Source organism: Telopea speciosissima, chromosome 2, assembly GCF_018873765.1.
Source record: "Telopea speciosissima isolate NSW1024214 ecotype Mountain lineage chromosome 2, Tspe_v1, whole genome shotgun sequence".
In the NCBI taxonomy this organism is placed as follows: domain Eukaryota; kingdom Viridiplantae; phylum Streptophyta; class Magnoliopsida; order Proteales; family Proteaceae; genus Telopea; species Telopea speciosissima.
Window position 1 is genome coordinate 24,374,375 of NC_057917.1, and position 16,896 is coordinate 24,391,270.

Here is a 16,896-nt window from a genome sequence, read left to right on the forward strand (position 1 = left end):
GCCTCTGGTGGGTATAAAGAACATGGTGCTTGCATGGGACTTGCTCCGAGGTGTTTCTTGCTATTGGGTCCTAGAGGTACATGTGTTTCGCTTTGCTACAGCTGAGGTATGTCCGATTTATGAAGAATTTTGTACATGCTTTCTCTTTCCTCGTCATTATGCCATTATACGTCCCATCCTAAAAGATGACTATTCCAAGGATATCATGTCCTTCTTTGGATTGGAAAAGGGACATCTTCCCTACTTTATGCATGGTCATCGTATCGATGTCTTGGCAGTTATTTGCCTCTTTGCGGGTCAACGTAGAGGTGACCATGGTTTTATGGAGTGTAGGAAGAGAGCTTTATTGTTTTGTGTGATTGCTTAATTCCTTCTATATTCCAGTGCTCGTGGGGCTTCCCCTGTGCTGATGGAAGTCGTCAGACAAATCCAGCAGGGTGGTGACATTGTCCCTACCGTCTTGGCAGAAACGATGAGAAGACTAGATATCTTGAGTGGGAGTCACACCCCTCGTAGCGAGGAATTTTTGGGTACCCCATACTTGCTACAGGGATTCTCTTTTTCCTCATTATGATTTTTCTTTCTTTCTGCCATGCGTTTAGAACTATCCTTGCTCTATTTGTATGGCGGATTTGGCTTTGTGAGAGGCTTTAATTTGTGAAGTCGATGAGAGGAGATTTCAAGATTAAGCACTATCGCCTAGTGATGGAGTATCATCATTGGGATTCTTGGGGCATGCCCTTTCTCACATTTCTTCCGATGATATTTGTTGGCGGTGTTCTTGGTGGTCTATTGATGTCCCAGTGTTGAACTCTTCAGGGTGTAACTATGTGCACCTGATGGGGTTAGGCCACACTTCTTTCTACATACCCAATCGATTGCATTGATAGTACGGACTAATCTAGGATGTGCCTGGGGAATTGGTGAACTTCTATCCACCAGAACAGCATGACATGGAATTGGTGGCAAAGATTGCCATATTGTGGCAATCCAAGACAATATTGAAGAATGTGGGGGTTGTTGATGATGGTGGGATGACTGTTGACTACGGGATTGGGTGAAAACCCAAGGAAAGAAGAAAGAGAAGACTGTAAGGAGGAGGTGTGAGGATCCGTTCCCAGATCCGCGTGTTCCAATGCTTGGTTTAGAGGGTTTGGGTTATGCTCCTCGGTTGGAGAGAGAAGGAATGCATCTTCTCAAAGATTATGATTTATCGGGGGATGGGGGTCATACAATCAAGTGGAATGGAGTCGCCACCTAGGATTAGGGGCTAGGACCCATTGGTGTAGCCCTATGAAGGTCTACATGACTTTGTTTGATCTGGTCAGAGATTCGGGGTAAGTTGGAAGGTGTTAAGCACCCACCTCACCCAGGAAAACTGGTCTTTCTATTAGATGCTGGTTTTCAAATATTCTCCCTTTATAAATGTTCGATTCCCACATGTATATCTAAAATGATGCACAAACTGTTTAAAGTTAAACTAATTTAAATTAACTACTGTACACTACGCGAGAGTAATTTAAAAGTTTATATTGTTACGAAATTAAAATGCAATGAAAGAGATGTGTAACTGTATGCTTTAAAACAATATAATAATATGGGACGGATCGCGTCCCCCAGCTCAGGTGGAGGTAAAAGACTGGCTTTGCCCTTCGTCAGACAGAGTAACGACTTACGGATGTCAGGTAAGAGGACCTCGGACAGAGTAACGGCATCGGAAAATCTTTGAAAAGTAATCACCCTGATGTCAGGCAGAGTAATGGCTCACACAGGGCAACCAAAGAAGGGTGGTCTCTATGAGATCAATCCAACTGTAGATATGACTGCTGAGGTTGATATGCTGTCCAAGAACTTGGACTATTTGACGTCTGTAGGACAACATTCTAGGTCCCCTTTCCCAATGAGTTTTCCTCCACCCAATCAGACTGAAGCCTGTGCCCTATATGCTAGCCCTAGTCACTATGTGACGAACTGCCCTTCGGCTGCACAATACCCTGAGTTTGTTCAGGAACAGGTGCAAACGGCTCAAAGTTTCCCTACACCGGGTGATGATCCCTTGTCCAATACTTATAACCCGGGATGGCAAAACCACCCAAACATTTTATGGAGAAACTCAGTACCTAATAACCCTCCAAACCCACCATATAGGCTACCATTTAATGTTCAAACCAATGCCTATATGGGTGGACAACCACCATATCCTCAACCCCAACAGAATCATTCCTTTGAGGAAAAGATGCTAAAAGTATTAAGTTGACTCAAGTAGAACACACAGCTACTTCACTCACATACTTAGTCCATTAATAAGCCAGATAACCGACTGGATCAACTAACCGATGCTACAAGTAGGAGGGAACTAGCAATTGCCAAGTTAGCCAATAGGTAACCCAAATAGTCAAACGGGTCCAAGGGAAGAGCAAGTCTAGTCGGTCACAATGTCACGCCCCATCCCGGTGAAAGATATTTTACAATAAAGGGGGTGACTGGGATAACAAGTGTCATCCCAATTCCTACCAGGATCACAGATACAGTGTCCCGAGCCATAGTCCACCCTGTTATCAAGTTGCGATAAGCAAGGAATGTATCCAAAGGAGTAAATCGTCCTAAATACAGACTTAGCGGAAGCGAAATTTGATTAAATCATGTGAATATAGAGCATCGATTCTCTAATAAAAATACATAGTACAATTTTAATATCCCGTAACCATTCATTTCTCTTCTTATATTTAAACATAAAGTTTATACATGTATGAAAATGAATATAGAAATTACATAATAAATCACGCCACTAGGGCACCATCCTTGGGTGTACATTGACATCCAAGTCCCATCCACCGGTTTCTCTTGATTCACATCCACGGGTGTTCATCAAGAGGTTACCTACATATCAACCAAAAAGGGGTTGCGCAACGGGGTTAGCTCCATAAGCTAGTGAGAGAGCAAAGGGGAATGCATATACATACACGTAATTTCAAACAATTCATGATGCATGCTAATGTTATATTTATTTTTCATTTAGCACACAAATTCTAAGTCAAGTGTATGCTACTATGATAACTCGGGAGACATTGAGGGTCACTTAACTTATCGCCCCAGGGAAACCTCAGTTATCACAAGGGAGCCTACGCTGGTAGAAGACATCAGACCACCCAGTGTCAGACCCTGATAGCCGTCACTACCCTTGACCTGACCTCTCTCCTCCACAGGCAACATGTGCTCAGACTATCCAACACATAAACCCATGTTGGTAAGGGTCGTAGCATAAGGGAGCAAGAATCCTAGCCACAGATATACTATATGTAAGTCCTATCGTCCCGAGAGGTATTCTGGGTGCATCAACGTCCCATTCCATCTAGTACCAGAGTACCAGCACGGTACGACGCATACAGATCAGGATGACAATTAACAAGCTTCATAATTAAAAATTGGGGTTCCGGTACCGGTACACCCAACACCGTAACTCAATATAATAGTGAGAATAACATCACATCACAATCATCGCAGTTCACATTTGAGATAAATAATGAAATGCGCACAATACTTATATTTTATATAATAGCATGATCAAGATTGCTACACACACACACACACATACACACACATATATAATATATATATATATATATATATATATATATATACCAACAAAATCACCCAAAATTCACTCACGGAACTCGGGTGTCACTCGGCGTGGTTGACATGAATCTCACCGGTGCACCAGCTATCCATCGAGTTGGGTAGCCTAAAAATACAAAAGCAATCGTCAAAAGATGTATAGAGGGGTCCCATGTTATGCCCCCAAAGTTAAAACTGAGTTTCAACCAAGACAACACAGACGAACTCATGGACGGAAGCAACAGGGTGAGTTCGTCCCTGACTCCATTCAGGCCAACAGGTCAAACATAGGGATGGATCCACGGACGGAACTTCCACTTGGATCCGTTCTTGCATCCGTTCAATTTCTGAGACACACCCGAGAACGAACAAAACCACGGATGGAAGCGCCATTTGAATCCGTCATTGCATTCGTTTGATCCCTGAGACATTCCCGAGAGGGAACGGACCCGTGGACGAAGGCAACAGAGTGATTCCGTTCCTTCATCCGTTCGACTCCAGTTACTAGTGTTTGCAAGAAATAATAACCGTAAGCGTACAGATCAATCGTAGCTACTGGTCGAACTCAAGGAGATGTACGCCACTCTATTTTACTCACTTTAAAGCAATGCAAAGTGAACCAAATTGATTAAAGGGTTGAATTAAACTAACGTGTCCTAACTCACAAGCATTTAGCGAATTGAATTGGCATCCTAACACATAAGCATCTAACCTATCAATACTAACGCAGATTCGAAGGAATAAATTGCAGCCACACACCACAACCACATAAAAAAAAAACAAAAGAAAGAGATTAGAGTGGGAGAATGAGACTAAGAGATTAGAGATGTAAAACCAGAAGGGGTTTGAACCGAATTGTAATTGCTTGCTTCTCACACTTGAAATGGCGCTACCAAATCTGAAATTAAAACAAAAATAATTAAATTAAAATCCTAACATAATGCATAATAAAATTAGTGAATAAAAAATAAAATCCTAAAAGCATAATTGAATTAGAGAGGTAGAGAATGAGAATAAAAAAAAAAAGTGGAGAATGAGAGTCCTACTAGAATGGATGGAATGGAAAGGATGAGAATAAAATAAAAATAATAGAAGAAGAAAGAGATAGAGAATAAGAAGAAGAAATTAGCAACTAGAAGAATTAAGAGGTTAAGAAGAAGAAGAGAACAAAAATAAAATTAAGAACTAATACTCCCTTCTACCAAAGTTGAAAGTGCATGAATGTAATTGATGAAGCTTGAACACTTGAATAATCCTTGGATGGCTTCTTCTTCTAAATCTCCAAGTCTTCTCACAAACTAAGGAACTTAGACTAGAAATAAAGCTTTAAAATTAAACTAGAATTAAGAGATTACAACCATATTGAAGACATAAATTGATATTAAAGCTTGAATCAAAAGCATTACAACAACGAAATTAAACTCATAAAATCAAACTAAAACTTAGAAAGCCAAAAATTAGAAGGAGAAAAGAAGATATTTCATTAATAAATTAATTGCACACTTACAAGCCCCAACCCTAGGGGTATTTATAAGAGAAGTAGGAGAAGAGAGGGAGAGATCCCACGGTTTTGGGAGGCTCTCTCTCTCCTTCTAAAACCGTGGAGGGTGGTTAGGTGGGAGAAATAAAAAAAATTAAAAGAATAAGAGAAAAGAGATAAAGAGAATGTGAAAATCTAATTAGAGAAGGGGGGGGAGAGAGAGAAAAGAAGAAGTTAGGAAAGAGGGAGTGAGAACCCGTGAGAGAGATGGGTGTGTGTGAGATAGAATGGTGAGAGAGAGAGAAAAGAAGAAGTTAGGAAAGAGGGAGTGAGAACCCGTGAGAGAGATGGGTGTGTGTGAGATAGAATGGTGAGAGAGAGAGAGGCCGTGAGTGGGAATTGGGATGGAAGAGAGAGAAAAAATAGGGGAGAGGTGGTGAGAGCCGTGAATGGTATGGAATTGTGAGAGAGAGATTAGCAAAGAGGGAGAGAGAGGCCGTGAGTGGGAATTGAGATGGAAGAGAGAAAAAAAAAAATAGGAGAGAGGTGGTGAGAAACGTGAGTAGGATGGAATTTCTTTTTTTTTTTTTTTAAATTTATTTTTCTCCTATCTCTCCTACTCTTTCTCCTTTCTTTCTTGCGCAAATCCCATCTTGGTCGATCCTTGTGTGCAGCCCACTTTCTAGTCAAACTTCTAATTTGAATATGAAATTCCTCTTTTGTCCTTAGTTGCTTCAGTGAGAATTATTCTCATCCTACCCTTGGTCACATGTGAACAGGTGTAGGTCCCATGTGGCTTTTCTCTCTCCTCCAATAGTGAAAAATGCAAAAAGAGGGTAAATGCTTGAGAGGATCTCAACCCTTGATCATAATTGTCTTCCTTGATGCCAAATATAACTCTCAAAAATGCGGACTGGCCCGGGCTTGCATTTCAGCTCATTTCTGGCCCATTAGTCTTTTACGGCCCAAAAATGATAATTGCTCGCATGATGGCCTAAACGAATGTGTACTCGAATTTTGTCACGTCCATCTAGCCTAACTTTTAGCTCTGAACACAGCCATGCAAAAACATTGGGTAGCTTTTATTAGATGATGTTGTGACTGATCACACTTCTCATGTGCCTATTGATGACCCTTTGCAGCACTATGTGATGCTTGGAGATGAGTCTGAGGCATACACTGAAGAGGTGCATATTTTGCTAGATTCCTCACCTTCTTCAAAACGGCCACCTTGGACAGTTAGGTTTGAGCCGCTTCCCCCTTTGGTTACATCTCCCCAACCTTCTTCTAAACTGGCTTCTTGGTATGATTTGATCCTTGACCCTCCGCGAGTCAGTCTGAGTCTGGCTGAAGACTCTAAACTTAGCGCTCTGTGGGAGGCAACCCACTATTTTTTCTTTAGTACTTTTTTTTTTTTTTTTTTAGGGAGCTACTACTCATTGCTAGATGCACTGTTCTGCCATATATTGCTGATTTCTGGTACTCTCCTTCCCTGATCCCTATTTTTATTCTTCTGCATGCATTGAGGACACTGCAAACTTTAAGTGTGTAGGGGGTGTGAAATCGATTGGCAGATTTTTATATTTTGGCTTTTAGTAAGTTTTACATGTCTCTCTGTTACTTTGATGCGAAACACGGGAGAGAGAGACTTAGGAACCCTAATTTGAAGTAATGAAAACCCTGTTGAGAGGACAGTAGCTAGTATGTGTCCTAAGGTGGGTTTTGACTCAAACAATAAGAGCTCCATCTTGTTTAAAGGGATGGACCGCCTGTCTATTTTGTGATTCCTTGAGCTTTTGGTTAGGAGTTGAGACCAAGTTTAGTTTTGGCATGACATAAAAATTAAAAAAAAAAAAGAGAGAAAAAGAAAAAGAAATAAATAAAAGTAAGAGTTGAATTCCTTGGAGCTAGATAAGGCACTCCGCCTCAGGAAGCCGAAGTGACTTGATCGACACTCCTTGGGGTGAAAATTCTGAAAAAGAACTCTAGCATCACTATCCATGTGGGTATATGTAAGAAGCAAAGCTACCAAGTAGCTCGGGTGTCTTGTGTAGTGACCCTGCATGGCATTTGAGGAACAGTAGTGGAGTAACAAATGGAGTTCATTGTGAAAAAAAAAAAAAAAAAAAAGAAGAGAAGGAAAAAATGTCATTGCCTTGGTAACAATTGTATGGTAAAAAATGCTCCGAAGGCTAAAGTCCTTGGTGCCCTTGACGTCATGAATGGTCTTACCTTAAGTGAGGTGGTGTTTGGAAGATATGGGGAGATTCCCTAATTAGGATGTGTACCTATTGCTAGAATCAATATTGGGTATTAAGAGCTTAAGTGTGGGGGTACCTTTGTCTTCTTGATCTTATGTAGAACATCTTAGTTTCGGGTTTGGTGTGTTCTTCTTACCCATTGTCAAAATTTAAACTTGCAATCATGAATTTTGTATGTATATTCCCCGCAAACACTCACAAGACAAAACTCGTCCACTAGAGGTAAACTAGGGGTTTAAAGGCTTGTTGCACATACTAAGTGCAACCGTGATTCCTCCGAAAGTGAGTTACGATTTTTGTTTTCTTTATTTTCTTTTTGCTCGAGGACTAGAAAATCTAAGTGTGGGGGTATTTGATGAGCACATTATGTGTGAAATTATTCCATTTAATTATGCATTTTTATCTTCTTAGAATGGAGCTACCTTGGGTATTTTCTGTAATTTTTAGGTTTAGGTCATTTTTAGCGATTTCATGCTATTTTGGACTATCAGGCATCGTATCTTCAGATTTGCATGTAAAGTGGTCCAGTTTCTTTTCATGGTTGCGAAGAGGGTTGAATTTTGAGCAAGATAGACGTGTTGCATTAAAAGAACGCATCAGCCCATACATGTGATTATTCTTTTTGGACCAAAAAAGAATAATGGGCCAGAAAATGAGTTGAAATGCAAGCCCGAGCCTAGAACCAAGGAAGGATTTGATGCATTCTAGGCACCAGTCTACCTATGGATTGACTCACATGTGATCAAGGGCAAGATGGGAAGAAGTTTCACTGAAGACCCAAGGGCATAATTTTAATTTTAGAAAATTGGGAAATTTTCAGAAGATATTCAATATTGGGCTCATATCGTCCGGAATATTAATTGGAGCAACTTTAATTCTCGGATTGGATCCATCCGGGGCCAGGATGGAGAGATATTTTCAAAAAGAGAATTTTGATCAAATTTATAATTTAGATTAAATTCTCTATTCTCTCTCTCTCTCTCCCTATCAAATTCCTCATGGGTCCCACCTTTCCTAATTCTATTCCACTTTTCTCTCTCTTTCCTCTTATATCTCTACTTTCTAATCCCTCACGGTCTCCCTCTCTCAATTTTCCCTCCTTGGAGATATATATATACTAGTAAAAATGCACGTGCAAATGGACGTGTGATCATTTGTGGGGTGTGCAAGAGTCCAAGGAAAGAGCCATCAATTATGGATTGCGAAGAGCCAAAGATCTAGACCTCGCAACCGAGACTATTTGGGTTGATAGTCAAAATATGGTGGATTGGTTGATAAATGATTGTGAGGAGGGACTCTAGGAGATATTTTCAGTCTTATAGGATATTAAAACTCTAACCAAGTTTTTCTCTAAAGTATGTTTTATCAAACAATCTTATGATGTAGCATGTATAGTTAGAATAGAGAAGATTGGTCAACCTGTAAACCCAGTCATGCTGATCCAACCAATCTGAGTGCTACTGCAGTACATACAAACCATTAGATGGTAGAGAATAGGGCTGCAACAGGGTCGGGTTGGGCCGGGCTTTATAGAACCCTAGCCCAACCCTAAGTCCCCTTAGCTGGGCCTAGGCCCGACCCGACCTTGACTCAAGGCTAGAAAAATCCAACCCTGACCCGCCCTCTAGGTCAGGCCGGGCTGACCCTGATGGGCCTTGACCATGGGGAGGGGAAGGAAACGCGTGGGTTGGAATGGGCTGAGGAGAAAATTATCAATTTTACGTAGAATAACACTGTAATAAAATGTATTATATCACTTATTGTGTTCATATATAATATATTATATAACAAAAATGTGGGTGACGTTTAAAGATTATAACATATATATATATTATATCAATATTTATTTTCTAGTATAACATATAATAGGGTCGGGCCGGGCCAAGCCAGGCTTCACCCGAGGCCTCAACCCTAGCCCGACCCGACCCGACCCTAACTCAGGGCCAGAAATTTCCAGCCCTGACCTGCCCTCAGATTTAATGCATTTTTTTGTTTAACGCAACCCACGCCAATAATTTTGTAATTTTAGTTGCTACCTACCAGTTTTAAGTTAGGCAGGTTGAGTTTAAGTAGGTTAAACATGTTTGGCTATAGAAAGATGTCTTGTTTTGACTTTTCAAATGCAAGATCAGATAGAAGTCCAATTAAAAGAGCAAGGGACCTAGACATCCCATACTCTGTTTAAACCATACATTCTTTTCCCTTAAAAAAAAAAAAACTATTTTATGTTGGACAATTTTCTCAGCACTTCCTAATGAATTGTGATGATTCATTGGTACCTATCAAACTCAAGGTGTATTAGATAACTATACTAAGTATGGTTTGAGACCATTTTTGTTTCTTTTTCTTTTCCCTTTCTTTCAGGGTTTACTGTTGCTGTTTCCTTCATAAAAAAAGTCTCAACAAAGACTACTCTCATAGTCTGATTCCTTTATTCTCAAACCCTAATACCCATAGCCGTCAATTCTTAATTTTCGTATCAAATCCTAGCCTAAACCTGGCTAGTTTCAGCCCAGTAACCTAAAAACTCACTTTTCTGAATTGAATAAAAAAGAAATTGAACTCCTCTACGCACACACTAATATTTTTTTGTACCAATGATAACCAAAGACCTTAGACAACATAAATATAAGGAATGTCACACTTTATGTTGGCTGCTACAAACAATGTATGAAAGAGGGGGGGGAAATTCCCAATTAATCATATCGAGTACACAATTTTTTGTTGGTATAAACATAGCAAAGCTTGCTAAGTAAAACTATGGTGGACACCAATCACGACAACATTAGCAGCATAAAGTGGGAACACTTAATAACCCATCCCCGTAGCAAGGCCATTGTCGAGAAACATTAATAGCCGGAAAACAAAGACAGTTATATAGTCAACCTGTAACAACAGTAGAAGAAAATACAAATGTAACCGATCAAAACTTATGTATCCTCTGAAAAGCCCAATAAGAAAATCTTCGATGATTGCAGAAGTGAATAGTGTATCTTTAAGAGCCGAAAGCTCACCACAATCCATATATGCAAAAGGATATGAACAGAGATGATAAAGCTTCCAATTGATCGAAACAATGATTCTATTAACAAATAGTTAAAGAATAAAACACAAGCAAAAAGAGAGACAAAACAATACCAACAAACCTGAAGGGCAATTCCATAATCAATTCATTTTTTAGTGTAACATTAGTGAACGTGTAGTACATAATCAGATTGGGCAATAAATTTTGAATTAAGTACACACAACATCGATAAAGTATAGACAATGTGAAAATTGAGAAAAATTGCAAGGATACCTAAAGATAGAGAGGTAATGGACTCTCAGTTTCTACCATTTACATTTCACATATAATGCATAAGCTGCAAAATCAATGCAGTTATTGACCTGTTACATTCATTTATAAGCCCCAATATTATACAACATGTCATCCAATAAAGCAAATAATTGTAAAAAATAAAAATAAAATTCCCTTTGGTGAGCTTGTCAACAATTTTTGTGCCTTGTGGACCCTCTATAACAATAGATCATATATGATGTTGCTTTCCAACACTATACTCTGAAATGGCAGGCAAACACATTCATTTAGCAGAGAAGGTCAAAGAATGCATTTCAAATACATGCCCCCAAAGTTTCAAATACTTGGGATAAACCAGATTTTGAAAAATTGAAAGGAAAATGACAATGTAAAGTAGGAAACAACACAAGATAGATAGAGAGAAAAAGATAAAAAATAAACAAAAAAGATCTTATTAACAAAAGTCATGCTACATTTTTGCACTAAGAGAATGATAAATCAAAATAGAAGTCAAGAATTTTCCTCCATAAGTCAAATATCAGCATGAGATCCACCAAACCTCACGGTAATCTACCAAAAATAAAATAATAGAAAGGTTATTATGAATAGCATCCTAAGAGAGTGCCACCGAAGCTCAAAAAAAAAAAAACTTCAGAATGTGTACTTTAATCTGAATCCATGACAACTTTCAACCAAGTGAATACTTTTAGAGAATGCCAAAATGAGAAGAATACCTCAGGTATCACTCGTATATACTTGCTTAGCCTTTGCATATGGAACATTAAAAGTTTATCAAACAGGGGTTATGTGGAAATCCTGATGAGCTTGATTGCTAGTGAGTTGAGGAATTGGAAAGATTACTTACAATGATTAAAAGTAGTTCAGGCACACACCACGTCCATGGATGGAAAAACTGGTCAACACAGTATTAACGACTCAGTGCTCAAATTCTGGGCACACACACCATGTCCACAGAATGTCCCTGCATTAGCGATTCAGTGCTCAAATTCCATTTTACAGTTTTCAGCAAATAGGAACTAAACAAGAATTAACATCATACAAAAACATACCTGAATTGCCTGAAACTGTAGTTTGAATACAGCTTTGGTCTTACTACCAAAAAAAAAATACGGCTTTGATCTTGTTCTTCTCGCTCCTCCATCTCGTAGACTTGAACATCTTCGCTCACAGTTTCAGTTAGGCATTTCCCTGTCAAATCGAAGCTTCTGGTCTCACAACCAAAATATCTTCGGTTGGGATCTTACTTCTCAACCAGAATATGGATTAGGAGTTTTTTCTGGATAAGGAAACTAAACAATGCAAGATTAGGAAAGCAATTGAGGGGAAAGAATTTAGAAAGTTTTTTTTTTTTTTGTAAGGAAAGAATTTAGAAAAATACAGATTCGAGCAATGAAGATGAAGGAATAAGGTATTAATGGAGAAAATATATCATAAAAGATATTTTTGAGAGAATGTGTGTTTCAAAAGAAAAAGGAAAGTAAGGAGAGAGAGAGAGACGTGGAATGGAGGGAGAATCTAGGCTTTCCTAAAATTGAAATGTTATAAGACAAATGTATGTCAGGCAGTCATGCATGTATAAAATGAATATCCAGTTGATCCATTTAGTGATAACTATTGGGCAGTAGACTGAAAAGGGGTTGATAAAAAGAATAATAAGAAGACAATCTGACGCCTATAACACATAATGAAGTTCTAATTGCTTAGAATTATAAGCAATCACCATGGACAGAGTAAGAAAATTTTAAGTAAAATTGTCAAGGCAGAAAGAACAACAGGCCTACACTGTGATAGAGGTGGAGTTATCCGAAAAATGTTACTATTTACGGCATCAACAACAAAGAGTTCTACCATCATGGGAGACCCGGATGGAATATTGCACGACCCCCAGCTCATTTCCCTCCATGACAGTCTCAACCAAGTACCCATTCTCAAACTGAACAACATTTCCATCTATTGGAACAACCACAAAAGAGACAAACAAACACACACACACACACACACACACACACACACACTCAGTGTCTTGGTTTGGCAAGTACCCATTAAAATATAAGCAAACCAGTCATCTGGGTTCAACAAATATCACCAATCTCTCTTTCCAATTACCTGTTTGGGGCGTTTTTGTGGAAGACCTCGTCTATTTGAGAAATGAAGACTAGTGTTGAATTAAGGGTCCTGAAGAAAAATAAAATAGATAACTAAACAAAACAAAACAGAAGAAAATAGAATGGTAGAAATTTAGCATGTTGATTAGCAAAACATATCAAAGAAAGATGTGAGAAAAGAAGGGGGAGGGGGGAGGGGGAGTGGCTTGAGAATAACCTGACGGAGCAGCTTCAGCTCAAAATTGAATGATATAGAAACTGAAGAGTATGTATCAATAAGAGATCAATCTCCCATGGCAGTTTTGTGTTTCCTTTTGAAGTATTGCCCCTGAATGGAAGAAAGAGAATTTATTGAAAAAAATAGAAAAAAGAGATCGATAGAATATTTGGAGCGGAGAGAACATGATATCATACTATTATATAAGTGCATGAACTCTTGTTTCGTGGCTGCTTTTTCACTTGACTATTTTATCCTTATTTTTTATTTAAATATAATTTCTCTCTTGCTATCTTTCTTGTCATTTTTTCTTGTTCCTTAAAATTTTTGGTACCCTTTTGTATTATTTTATATTAAATAATCTTTAAAATTTTAGATCCTTAATTATCTTTCACTTTGTCCCCATTTCCGTTTTTCCCTCTCTCTCTCTCTCCCCCTCTAAAGTATCTTTATAAGTTATATTCTCCATCCCTCCATCTTCCTTGCCTCAATCTCGCTATTAAAAATTTTCCAATCTAGGGTTCTTGCAGTGTGATGGCAGAGACTGAAGGATTTGGAAGCATCATCTCTTTCCAGCTTCTACCAAAAAAAAAATCTCTTTCCAGCTTCATCCTTTTTCTTTTTGAGATATGAAACTCTCACCCATTGCAATCTGTATACCGCCTTCATCTTCTGGTTTTATCTGCTTGTGGATTATCTCATTCTCCCTTTCCCCTTTCTTCCCTAGACCTGTGGAGAGTTCAAAGACCTGGATGCTGAGAGAAGGTGTGCTCTCTCTCTCTGTCTCTCCAAATCCATATTTCCCCTTAACATCAGTAAGATATGTCCTATACGTGAATAGGAAGAATTGAGAGCCTAAGCAAACTTGGTGTGCTTTCCCCTCCTCTCGGTTCCCTCTTATCACTTTTCTTCTCTTTCTCCAAGTTCGTATTTCCGTCTTACTTAGCGGGCTAAGTAATGGAGAAACACTCCTCAATCAAACGAAACACCATTCTTTGCAAAACTTTGCTTCTATTTCCTGTGAAACCTCCATCTTCGCAAACCCTAACATCAGCAAGTTGTGTCCTCCAATGGCAAGGTCGTTCTATATGTTAATAGGAAGAAATTGAGAGCCCAATCAAATATTCTAGGAATAAATCTGTTTCTACTATAACAAAATCAGAGGTACCCACTTACCTCCATTTTTTGTTCTTTAGCTTAAACTTGGTCTCCTCATTGTTTTTTGCTTATTTATTTTTTCTTTGCTGATCGATTTGGGCTTGTATTATTACTGATTATTACTTGGGCATTCTTTTTGTCTTTCTAACTTGATAGATTCAGAATGAGTTTATGAAACTTATGCCGCAGTTGGTGTTTTGAAAATTGAATGCCCACCTTGAAGATGGGAAAAAAGAAGAGAAATTTGAAATATAGGGTTGTGTGTGTGTTTCAGTTTCCACCATGGTTGCTCCTCACTCCCTTGGACCAATGCACCCCTCAAATGACCCATATCATGGTTTTTTCCTGTTCTACTTCTTTATTGTTCCCTTAGCTTTTGAATTTTCTCCAGAAGAAGTGGTGAATGTCATTGTGAATGTCGTTGCAGTCCTTGACTTAGGAAAGCCATTTTCAATTGCTGTGATCTTGTAGAAGTTGTTCCATCATAAGGTCGAAATAAGGGGGTGCTCTCTCCTTGGACTTTTCTTACTTATTATCTATTTATGACCTGTTGTATTTGTATAAAATGAATCAAATGGTCTCATTAGGTAGAGAAAATGATCATGTATTGTATGGAATGCAGTACATTGATTGTTATTCCTCCCCAGGGTTAGTTTTTAGGTTTAGGGATTCCTAGATTCTGTTGGGGTATTCTACCCCTAACTCCATAAGTGTTTTGATGATAACAAACATGTTAGAAATGGTCTTGTGTGTGTCTTTGTGTCAACAAAAAAGTAAGAGAAGTTCAAGAAGTAACCATTGAAGTTCAAGACCTTGAAAACATGACAAGCAAAGAAGATCTCAAAAGGATTCTCTGAAGATTGAATAACATCATATGAAGAAAGAAAGACTAGATGCACAAGATGCTCGTGTGCACATACTTAGAACACTCACACTGCATACTAGTATTGCATTTGCATAAATTAAATGAAAAATCACTTGCATCATTTAAGGACCTTAAGAGGTTACAAATGAACCCCTTATGACCTTAGAATAGGTTAAAATTGATTGAAAAAAGTCCCGGACCAATTCCCTCTGTCAAACGGATAAAATCTAGCAAAAACTGGGATCTAGACTGAGATCCGGTCGATTGGATCTTAGGGTATGGATCGATCGGGCTTCACAGTAAGCTCACGGGTATGTTCCCATATATGATCCAATCGACCGGACATCGACCGGATGCCCCTTCAACCTTCAAATGGTTAGTTTTTCCAATGGCTAGGATCTGGTCGATCGGATCAATCTTTAGGTCGACCGGATTGGTGAAAAATAGATCCGTTAATGCTCATTTTACACATGTTCTAAAGGCCATTAATGAGCCTATAAATAGAGAACATGTCAGACCTTTTCACCTATCCACTACAGTCCAAAATCTTACTTTTGAGAAAGGTGAAAAGTGATAATTGCTCTCATAATTGAAGTCTTGTCTACATCAATCAAGAATTGACTTCAAAGCTTAAAGGACCTTCCCAAGCTTACTCTCTAAAGCATAGTTCTTAAAGAAGGTCTGCATTGTGCAAGCATTTTATTTGCATCATTTGGCACTTGCAAGGAGTACACATCACACTCCTTGCGTAGGTAATTTTACTTTTATTTTCTTTTGTACTAATTTATGCTTTTAAGGCTATAAAACATTATTTGCATTGGCCTAGACTGTACTTAGGCATTGCAAGGATCCTCTTATCCTTAAAAGATTTTGGATTCTCTTATCCTTACAAGATTGGGATCCTCTTATCCCATGAAAAAAGATTGTAAAAGTGTTTTTCCCACCTACTGTACTAAAAGGAAGGAACTAGTGAATTCTCTCAAGGTTGAGAGGATTGGACGTAGGCTAAGTTTAGTCGAACCACTATAATTTTGGTGTGTCCTTCTATTTGCGTATTTTATTTCTATCTATCTTGTTTAATTTTAAAAAAAAATTCAAAAGGACATAAATTCACTACAGATAACCTATTCACTTCCCTCTAGGTTATCCGACACGTGGTATCAGAGTGGGAGTTCATTTTATTTGAGACTTAAAGATCTATGAGATCACATTACACCAATCCTCTTGAGGGACTAAATATCTCTAGCCCTCCCTTGTTCAATGGAGATAATTTTTTATATTGAAAGATTAGATTCAGGAACTTTACATGTACCCATAATCTTGAGGTTTGACATATAATTGAACACGGACCTTATTCCTTTACTAAGATTGGAGAAGGTGAGAGTGTTCCTAAGAAAACCTCTAAATTAACTCCTGTTGAAAATGAGAAAATTCAATATAATTTTAAGGCTATCACCTTTCTACAATATGCCTTGACTGATTTCGAATTTAACAAAATAGCCATGTGTGAAACGGCTAAAGAGATTTGGAATACACTTGTGGTCTCATATGAAGGAACCTCACAAGTGAAGGAATCTAAAATTGATAAACTTGTGCATGAGTATGAATTATTTAAAATGTTAGAAAATGAGAGTATTTCAAGTATATTTTTGTGTTTTACTAACATCATCAACAAGTTGAAGGGCTTGGGTAAAACATATACCAAGCAGAAAATGTAAGAAAAATTCTCAGGTCACTTCCCCCTAAGTGGAGACCTAACAACTCCTACGCACCCCTCTGCCTCCACACCCCACCCTAGCAACCCTACTAATGTTTCATTGTACTCCCCTCCCCTACTCTCACCCATGCACCCATCCCCTCTTTCGACAACTTAGCA